At 38.4% G+C, this 10,187-nt stretch overlaps 1 pseudogene; it reads left to right on the top strand.

Moving 5' to 3' along the window:
* Positions 1-7,155, top strand: part of LOC115873724 — a 14,022-nt pseudogene extending 6,867 nt beyond the window's left edge.
* Positions 7,156-10,187: the final 3,032 nt, after the last annotated feature.

The raw sequence follows: 10,187 nt of genomic DNA, 5'->3' as shown, positions 1-10,187 counted from the left end.
GAGATTTTGTCTCAATCCTTGCTGCTAAGGAACATTCTGGTTGTGTTTTACTAGCTCAAATTAGACCACAGTATCACATAAACTTTTCTTTGATGCCAAGTGTTTTTAAGCATGATTGTTATTGTTAAGTGCCAGCCAACTCGGTTTCCATCCATGATGACCCTTTACACAACAGAACAAAACACTGTCCGGTCCTGTGCCATCCTCACGATTGTTCCTGTGCCTGAGCCCATTGTTGCAGCCACTGTGCCAATCCATCTCCTTGAGGGCCCTCTTCTCTTTCACTGCCCCTCTCACCAGCACTGCCGTGCTGTCCAACACCACCTTATTTTCTTGACCCTGTTATCTATTTCATGTAGCTATACATCTTAGGCCTTCCTTTGCCTGTTTCCTCCTTCATGTACTGAGCTGGCTATCTCCCTAGAGTTTCTAAAAGTGCATTTCAGCTTTAAATATTAACAACGGGATTGTGATAAAGAATAGATTAGCACAGTGCAAGCTTCTATATAACAGCTGCCAAAATTTCCAGTAAGTGGTCCTTGCTAGCCTCTCTGGACTGGTCAGTTGGGCCATTCAGCCACATGCTTTATTACAGTTGCTTCTGGAAATGGAATTGAGTCCCTGCTTACATGAGTTCATTTAGCCCTAAGCGAAGTGTTACAGACACCAAATTCCGAGATGCATTGCAGTGGCCTCACTAGGGAACTGTGAGGGGTCTGAATCACACTGGGGACACAATCAAAACAGTTAACGTCAAACTGACTGCCCATAAAATTTTTTCACTTTGTTTCAGGATAAATTTATTATTTTCTATTAGTATACTTTTAATGTTATTTATAACAGCAAAACCATTTTTGTAAGCCCAGTTTCATGGAGCAACATACCTACAAGGTTAAATCATGCCGCTTTACTTTATAAACCTTCCAGTGCACTCCTGTGATGCTTCAAATCATGTGGTTTCATCTGCACATGCGACAGCATGGGATGTTTGTTTTTGCTGTTGCTGTTTAAACCAATATTTTTAACAGTTGCTAATTTTGTCTAATTTTCTAGTATTTCACTGACAATACTGTGGCAAATAGTATTTGTGAACCTGCAACAATAACTAAGGAGCCCTAAGGCATTGTGAATTTATGCATTGGGCTGCTAGCCACAGGTCAACAGTTTGAAACCACCAACCGCTCTCAGAGAGAAAGATGAGGCTTTCTGCTCACCATTGGTTTCTGCTCCCTTCCCTTTCCCTCTCCCATAACGATGTACAGCCTCCAACACCCATTATAAAGTAGTTGTGAGTCAGAAGGGACTCCATAGTGGTTGATTCTTTGTTGAGTAACTTTTTTGAGAAGGAAATGGTAATTTATCATTTTCTTAAAGGACCAACATCAAAAAAGGCTTCTTCTCAGTTACTAATAATATATGGAGTCAGTGTAGAAAGATTTTATGAAAAAATTATTTGATGTTAATATGCATATAATCTGAGATATAGTCTAGTTAACAATTTATAACTATATGTTTCACATAATAAAATTAACAAAAAACATTACTAAGGATCGATGTGGTCTGGTATGAGAGGAAGTCCATAAGTTAAGGGGAGAGGGGACATTATGAGTTACCACAATGGGTAACACGAATCCTAGTGATGCTTTGATGCAGTGAAAAAAGTACACAATAAAATAATTCACTTATACAGCCTATTTTCACATTTATGTAAAAATATTATAAATGATGTCTCCAAGTAGTTGAGAATGTTTTGCTCTTTCCTTACATAAGTGTTAATATGCCTGATTGTTTAATTTTGTTCATCATATCCCTCAACTATCAGTTTTTACTTTAATTTCTAAATCGATGTTCTATCATCTAGCACAGTATTTTTCATACTTCAACTGTTCAATAATTATTTTCAGATATTTTCTTGGATCACAGAGCCACAATTTTACCTCCTGTGATTTGCATTTTAAAGTACTATGTAGTTGAACCCATAGTTGAACCCAGAACTAAGAAAATATCAGACATTCAAAAGGGACTCAATCAGATCCATTCTTCATGACATTTAGAGAAGAGTTAACAGTTTGATCCACCAAATAAAATGATCCGCCAAATGAATCAAAGTTTGAATGCATTCTAGTATTTTTCTGTTTAAAATAAATGTGAAAATATCAAGTGTTTCAGATTGTCCTTAAGGTCCCAAGAGTGACCATCAACTACTGTCATATACATCTTTAAAGGTCTTAGAGGAGGATGACCTGGCCCTGCTAGCACTACTCCACCCAATACGAACAGTCAAGTATGGGACAGTCTGCTCTCCCACTATTCAGTGTAACACTGGCCAAGGAGGCACTGTAGAAGATAATCAGACTCCAGCCATTCTTCCAGAAGCCCACCTACCAAATTTGGGGAGACAGTGGAATATATACAAAGAAGGGAAAAGGAGGTAAGTGTAGAAGTCACGCAAAAATAACATCCCTGTATCAAGGAATCAAGCAGTAGAGATAAATACTTTGTGCCTCCAGGGACACATTACCCTTCTTTCCATGAGTCAGCAGCTTCTGGACGTTTGTCCCCATTGAAAAGTTGGAGCTGGCCCATACAACTTACAAGAAGTTAAACTGTTAAATTTTCAGGAATTGTCCGGCCAGTTTTAAACACAGGCATTATTAAAATTTTAATCATATGACATTATCATTACCAATGAATAAACTGTTATAATTATTACAATTATATCAGTTACAAGTTTATAATTATATTAAATAATTCATATGCTATAAATCATCATTGTTTTCCATTAAATTATTCTAAAATCAAAAGTAATAAATACCCAAAACCTATCATTTACTAGTTATTTTACTGTATTTTACTATTCTCTGATCTCAAAAGTTCTGTACATCTCTATAAATAGAAGAAATACAAAGTAACAGTATGATACAGTATATCTGTTCTCAACTATAAATTCAATGACCTCAGATTGCTAGCTTGAAATCAGCTACGGTGGGAGTGTTTACACCATGGAATTCCACATGTGCTATAAATCAGGTTTACTATGTTGTTCTGTTCATTAGCTGGACCAGAGGTCAGAGAACTGCAACCTGCGTAGCTTTGCAAAGTAAAATTTTATTGGGACACAGCCATTAATTCATATATTGTTTATGCTGGTTCCGTACTTGTTGTTGTTGTTAAGTCCCTTAAGTCTGTTCCAACTCACAGTGAGGCTACACAAAACAGATCAAAACACTGTCCAGACAGACCTGCAATGTCCCACACAATTTTCAACATGTTTGGACCCGTTGTTTCACCCACAGTGTCGATCTGTCTCGTTGCGGGTCTCCCTCTGTTTCACTAACCCTCTTCTACTTTACCAAGCACGCTGTTCTTCCAGTAACTGAGTCCTCCCCAGAACAAGTCCAAAGTATGCGAGACAAAGTCCCATCACCCTCCGTCCTCAGACTGGCTATACCTCTGACAACAAAGATTTGTTCAGTCTCCTAACAATCCATGCTATGTTTAAAATTTTTTGCCAGAACTATAATTCAAAGGGATCTATTCTGTTGGGTGTTCCTTATTCATCGTCTAATCTATACATGATTATGAGGCAAATAAAAGTACTATGGTTGTGTCAGGTGTACCTGAGTACATAAAGTGATAGCTTTGCTTTTAATGTGCAGGGCAGATTTTTTTCTTTTACTTCTACTTCAATGAGTATTGCTTGTGGAAACAAAATGAAATCCTTGACAAGTTCAATCTTTTTTCAATTTATCCAGATGTTGCTTATTGGTACAGTTGTGCGGGGTTTTGCTTTCTTTATGTTGAAGTGTTGATGAAAGCTATAGTCTTTTATCTTCGTTAGTGTTTGAAGTCCTCTTTGCTTTCACACTGTCTCATCTGCATATCAAAGGTACCAGTACTTAATGATCTTCTTCCAATCCTTATGCTACATCCTCCTTCATATAGTCCAGCTTCTCCAATTATTTGCCCAGCGAGCAAATTGAAGAAATACAGTGAACGAATACAAATCTGAAGCACATCTTCCTTGATGTTAAATAATTAATTATTCCCTTCCTAGGTTTGAACAACTGCTTCTTGATCTATGTGTAGGGTCTGTATGAACACAATGAAGTGTTCTAGAAATTCCATTCTTTGCAATTTAATCCCTAATTTGTTACATGATCTTTCCAGTTAAATTCCTCTGCATAATCAATAACACAGAGAAAAACATCTTTCTGGTACTCTCTGCTTTTGGCCAAGATCCACCCAACCTCAGAGACATCCTTTGTTTCACATACTTTTCTAAATCAGGTTTAATTTTCTGGCAATTTCTTGTCAATGTGCTGAGACAACCATTTTTTAATTGTCTTCACCATAATTTTACTACTATGGGATATTAATTCTATTGTCTGGTAATTTCCCCATTTTGGTGGCTCACCTTTCTTTCAAGTGGACACATTCTATGGGTCTGCTTTAGTTGGTGTACCAGGGAGCTCGCTATCTCCTGAGTTTCTTGGCATAGATTAGTGGACACTTCAATTTGTTAAAACACCTCAATTAGTGTTCTGTCAATTCCTGAAGCCTTGTTTGTTGGCAAATCCTTTAGCGCACTTGCACATGGACCAATTGTTTGTAGTAGAGTGACTCTCTGGATTCCCTCCTCCTCTTTTGTTGCTTCTACACTGCTCTTTTTTTTTTTTTTTTTCAACATTTCAACTCGAGTCTTGCACATTTTCAGTTCTTCACATTGAGGAATGCAGAGTGTATTCTTACCTTTTGGTTTTCTAACTTCAACCTTTGAACATTCCATTATTGATATTGTACTTTGTCTTCTTCAACTGCCCTTCGAAATCTTCTTTTCAGTTCTTTTACTTCATCATTTCTTCCATTCTCTTTAGCTAATTTATGTTCCAGAGTAAGTTTTAGAATCTATTGTGACATCCGTTTTGGTCTTTTCTGTCAAGCCTGTCTTTTTCACGACCTTTTGCTTTCTTCATGTACAATATCCGTAATGTCATCCTGTAATTTATCTGTATTCAGTCACTGGTGTTCAACACATCATATGTATTCTGAGACAGTCGCTAAATTTGGGTAAGATATACTTTGGCTTTCGTGGACACATTTTAATTTTTTTCAGTTTCAGCTTTAACTTGTATAAGCAATTGGTGGTAGGTTCTGCACTGGCACCTGGCCTTGTTCCAAATGATGATATTAAGCTTTTCTGTTGTCTCTTTCCACAAATGTAGTCAATTTGATTTCTTTGTATTTCATCTGGATAGTCACATGTATAGTTATTGTATAACTGAAGAAAGATGTTACAATGAAAAAATGATTCGTCTTGAAAAATTCTATTGTGTAATCTCTTGTGTTATTTCTGTTATAAAGGTCATATTTTCCAATAATTCATCGTTTTGTTTCCAATTTTTAAATCCCAATTACCAGTAATTATCAATACATCTTGATTACATGTTCAATCAATTTCCAACTGCAGAAATTGATAAAACATATTCAGCATCTTCATCTTTGCAATTCGTGGGTGGTGTGTAAATTTAAATAATAATTATATTATTTGATCTTCCATGTAGGCCTATGGATATTATCCTATCACTGACAACATTGTATTTCAGGATACGAATTATGGAAAACACTGCATTCCAGTCCATTCCTATCCATAGAGACCCTGCAGGACAGACTAGAACTGTCCCTGGGTTTCTAAGACTGTAACTCATTACTAGAATAGAAAGCCTCATCTTTCTCCAGAGGAGCAACTGGTGGTTTAGAACTGCTGACCCTTGGTTAGTAGCCCAACTCATAACCACTACACCACCTTGTGTATTTCACACAAGGAATATCTCTTTGCATTGCAGTATAGATCTTGAAATTTTTTAAACAATGAGTGAGATAGTTTATTGTGCCAGCCTGGCTGATAAACACAAGTGGGATTAACTGAAGGGCAGAGAGATAAATGGCTTGGTGAGCCTCGCCTTTCTTGTCTCTCACTCTGTGATCATCGGACCAGTGTGCGGCTGCCTTGCTTGTTCTGTGCCTCAATTTAAAGGCTACACTACCTGTGGGACGCCTAGCCTGTGGACTGTGTCGCTGTAAGTTGAGGTCCCTTTAAGACTTCTCTAGAGCTGGGGACTGGCGGTTGGTGACCTGCCTTGTGATTGGCTTCTGTGCTGACATAGCCTAGCTCTCTCTACAAATAGAGGAAGATCTGGCAGCAGACTAGACTTTGAAGGACTGCTAGTCTCTCAACGCTCTCTCACGGACGTGAGTTGCACTGAGCCATTTGTAGTGCTTTCTAATTTAACTGTTTATTTCTTGTATTATATATGTATCTGTATATGATTTAACAGTTCATTTCTTGTTATATATCTAATTATCTTTACTTAAATATATTCAATTATCAGCAATTTGGTTTTATCTCTCTAGAGAGCCCTGTCTAACACAATGAGTATGACACAATTTCTCTTCATTTTGTTTTCTAGCATAGTAGATCATATGATTGTAAATAGCACGCTCATTTTATCTTTTCCAAGCTTCACAGATAATCAGAAATATTGCCCCCAAAAAATAGAAGGGAAAGGAAACAAAATGTGTGCATTGATAAACATTTGTGGATATTATATAATGTGTTTGTAGCAAATTTTGCATAAATATTTAATCAACTAATTTACTTCTTGGCCATGCTCAGGGGCTTGTGGTGTCAGGGTGTACATATGGCTGCGTCCATGGACTGAGATTGAGCTGTAGGAGCTCAGACCAGCTTCATTAGTCTGGGCCACGCTCCAGGCTGCGAACAAGAGGAAACCACAGGCCACTGGGGCTGCCCTCCCCCTGACACCTTCAGCAGTACACAAGATTAAACAACTCCTAAAAGATACGCCTGAACATATTGGTTTGAAAGTTGGTGTTCGAGCCAAGAGTTGCAATGACCTTTATTATACTTCAGAATATCCAAAGACAAAAGGAGATTCAGATGAAGAAGCTGTTCAAGACAGTGTCAAAGTGGTCATTAAAAAGAAAGCACAGCTAACCCTTGTAGGAACAGAAATGGACGATGGAGACCACAAATCCTCTAGTGAGTTTGTGTTCAGTAACTGAAACACTGAAGGAGCATGTGGCCGAGGAGAGGGCATTGATGTCCGAAGCCTCAGGACTTTTCTGCTGTGAGGTCCAGGGATGCTCATGGAAATCTCAGGCTTAGAAGGAAATCATATGACTGTCGTGTGCCTAGATCCACAATATCTGGCTGTCTTACAAGTAAAATATAAGTAATGCATTTGAAAATGAGGCCAGTGTGTTAAATTCGAGAAGAGATAGTTCCATCCTTCAGGGACAAAGAAGGAGATGGTTTTTTGTTCTGTAAAGGGAAAAAAAAAAAAAAAGTCCTGCCTTTCACTTAACTCTTGCAACCTCTCTGTTAACTGGTTTCATCTAAGTTGCCTTCCTGGTAGGATTTCAGGAAACCTATTCTTGCTGTGTGTGCACGTAGTAGGCCTTCCTTAAATGACTTGAAAAGTGTGACTCCCTTGGCATTTCCCAACCAGGTTGGTGGCCCTTAAGATGCAAGGGCAAGAACTCTTCTGACTGCTGGTCAGAGTGTGACAGAACACTGTTTTCTACCTTTCACATTTTTATCAAAAATTTCATTGTTGATGCCTCATTTGCTTACTTTTGAATAGTCTCAGCCACTTGCTTTAGACAAAGATTTCTTACAACTATTACACAAAATACTTCTGGAAGCTAGTACCAAAAGGAGAACATCACTCCACCTGCCAGTTTTTAGATCCATTCCTCTCATCACCCTAACTGTCTGACTTCAGTTTTTTTCTACTGAAAAAAACTCTTAAAGGCCATCTCTTCTGGGGAGCTGAAGGTGTTGACCACCCTTCCTTGGGCTGCAAGTTCAGAGCAGAAGTGGACTCTTCCACCCTCCCCTGCTTTGTAGCTGGCCTGCGCTCTGTGCTCTCAGGCAGGCGGGGAAGTCAAATGGATGCCCTAGATGCTTTCTCTCACCCACCCATTTTATAAAAATTCTTAGTAATTTGATACAGATTGTGTTAATTTTCTTTTATTCCGAGTTGGAAGAATCTTTTTGTTAAACCCATTTATGTGAATTATCACCTTGTTTTTTAGAACTATACAGCAATGGCTTATGCTAGCAAGTACGACTTAGCAATTCAGGTCATTCTTTTGGAATGACTGTTCTTGTGAAGCAGAACATGGACAGTTTTCCAAAAACAGTCCGCAATGTGGAGAACATCTGCTATCTCTTAAACCCAGTTGTAAAATTTCAAACCTAACATCTTTATCGTAGCATTTGTATTCCCAACTTTTCCTTCACAGTATTCATTTAATTTTGTCATTTAGCTATTAATTTTCCTGGAATGGTAGTTCCATAATCTCCTGTCAACTTGAGTGAAGGGGTGGAGCCTTTCAATCAGGTCATAGCAAATGGTGCCTCTGTGTGGGCATGGCTTTCTCCTGAGGATTCTGGGAACTCCTGTCTTTCTCCCTGGAGGCAGGACACATACTTTCCCTGCAAGACATTCCTGATGACCAGCCACAAGGAGCTACAGTGATGGAACCAGAGCCCTGGAGCTGGAGGAGCCACGTGGAGACCCATACTAGCGCTGAAATGCTTCCACCACCACCGAATCCACAAGATTTTCCACCCACTGGCCTGTGATCTTCCTGCATTCAGCATCATTGCATGTGTTGCATGAGTCTGAAAAGGAATTTAAAGACTGATATCAGATATGTGGGTTAATATAAGACTTATGGAATTGATTTGGACTGGGCTGGAATGTTTTCTCAATATACAACTGCTCTTTTATATAAAGTTCTCCCTTTCATATACATGAGTGTTTCTGGATTTGTTTCTCTAGTCTACCGAAACTAACACACCAGGGTTTGGCATATTAGCATGCTGTGAATAGGCATAGGTACTTTTTGGCACATCAATTCGCCTAAACTGAAGTTGTGTCATGAACCTTCATGTTTTTCATCAAAGATTTAACATGGGTGCATGAAGCCTAGAGCTTTACACCATGGCTCAAGAGCTTATTTCATGAAAATAAGTACTGATCCACTTAAAATTTGTGCAATACTATATAAGTAGTGATTAAGTTGTCAAAAAACTTAGCCTCGTGGTGATCATAAGAATTAGTAATAATTTACTTCTTGGCTAAGTTCTTTGCCTTAGGCTGTCAAGTCACTGTTTGACTACTAGTGACCCCATGTGACAGAGTAGACCTGCTGCATATGGTTTACTAAGCTCTAACCCTTACAGGAGCAGATCAGGATGATCTTTTGCCCACTTGGGTGTGGAGTGAGTTCAGACCACTTAACCATTGTGCTTCCAGGGCTCCCTCTTGGGCAGAGACCCAATCTTTTATCATGGGAATGTATGTGGCAGAGGAGCAATCCAACAGGACCAGCCACCAGGAAGCACCCAAGTCAAGGTCATGTGCCTGGAACCTGAGCGCGAGCATTGGCTGGGAGGAAGTATGCCTCTCAGATTTCTGTTACCGATCAAGTCTGAGGCAGAGATTTGAGAAGTGGAAGATAGAGTCTTTTCCTCTAAGGAGTTTTCAATCTTCAGAAGGGTTATTCCAATAAAAATTACATCATATACCTATAAATACTCTAAATTACCTATCACTATTCCCGTAAATGAGAGAGAACTTGAGATAGCAAAGAGAGAAAAAACTTTGACTCCTAGACAATATTATACAAACCCGGAGTAATAAAAACTGCCCCTCTGACTATTCTAAAGCTTATTTGGAAAATGACCATTGTAAAAGGAAAAAAAGTATAAAATGTTTGAAAGATTCTGAGCTTTTGAGGCAGAAAGCTGTGAATTTGAATTCTGATTCTATCTCACCTTAGTATAAATTCTGCAAAGTTGTTGATTTCTCCAAAAGTCATTAATATCTTCCTAGCAAAAATATGGTACATACTGTAATAAATAAAGCAATTGCTGTAAAGCATGTAGCATGGTATCTCAAACATAATAAAAGTGACCTTCAGTGACCCTAAATGACCTTTTGTGAGTGTCTTTCCCTCTTTGTGCCTAAGTTTTTTTAATCTGTAAATGGGCACATCAAGCTCTCCATCATTAAGTTGTTCGGGCAAGTAAATTAGATCATGTGAATGCAAGACTAGAGTGGTGATTTTAAAAACAAAGACAAACAAGTCAA

This window comes from Echinops telfairi, unplaced genomic scaffold, assembly GCF_000313985.2.
Source record: "Echinops telfairi isolate 266 unplaced genomic scaffold, ASM31398v2 ScPeMD7_7469;HRSCAF=8507_1, whole genome shotgun sequence".
Classification (NCBI taxonomy): Eukaryota; Metazoa; Chordata; class Mammalia; order Afrosoricida; family Tenrecidae; genus Echinops; species Echinops telfairi.
Note: the sequence above shows the minus strand (reverse complement) of the source record. Positions and strands in the feature narration are given on the sequence as shown.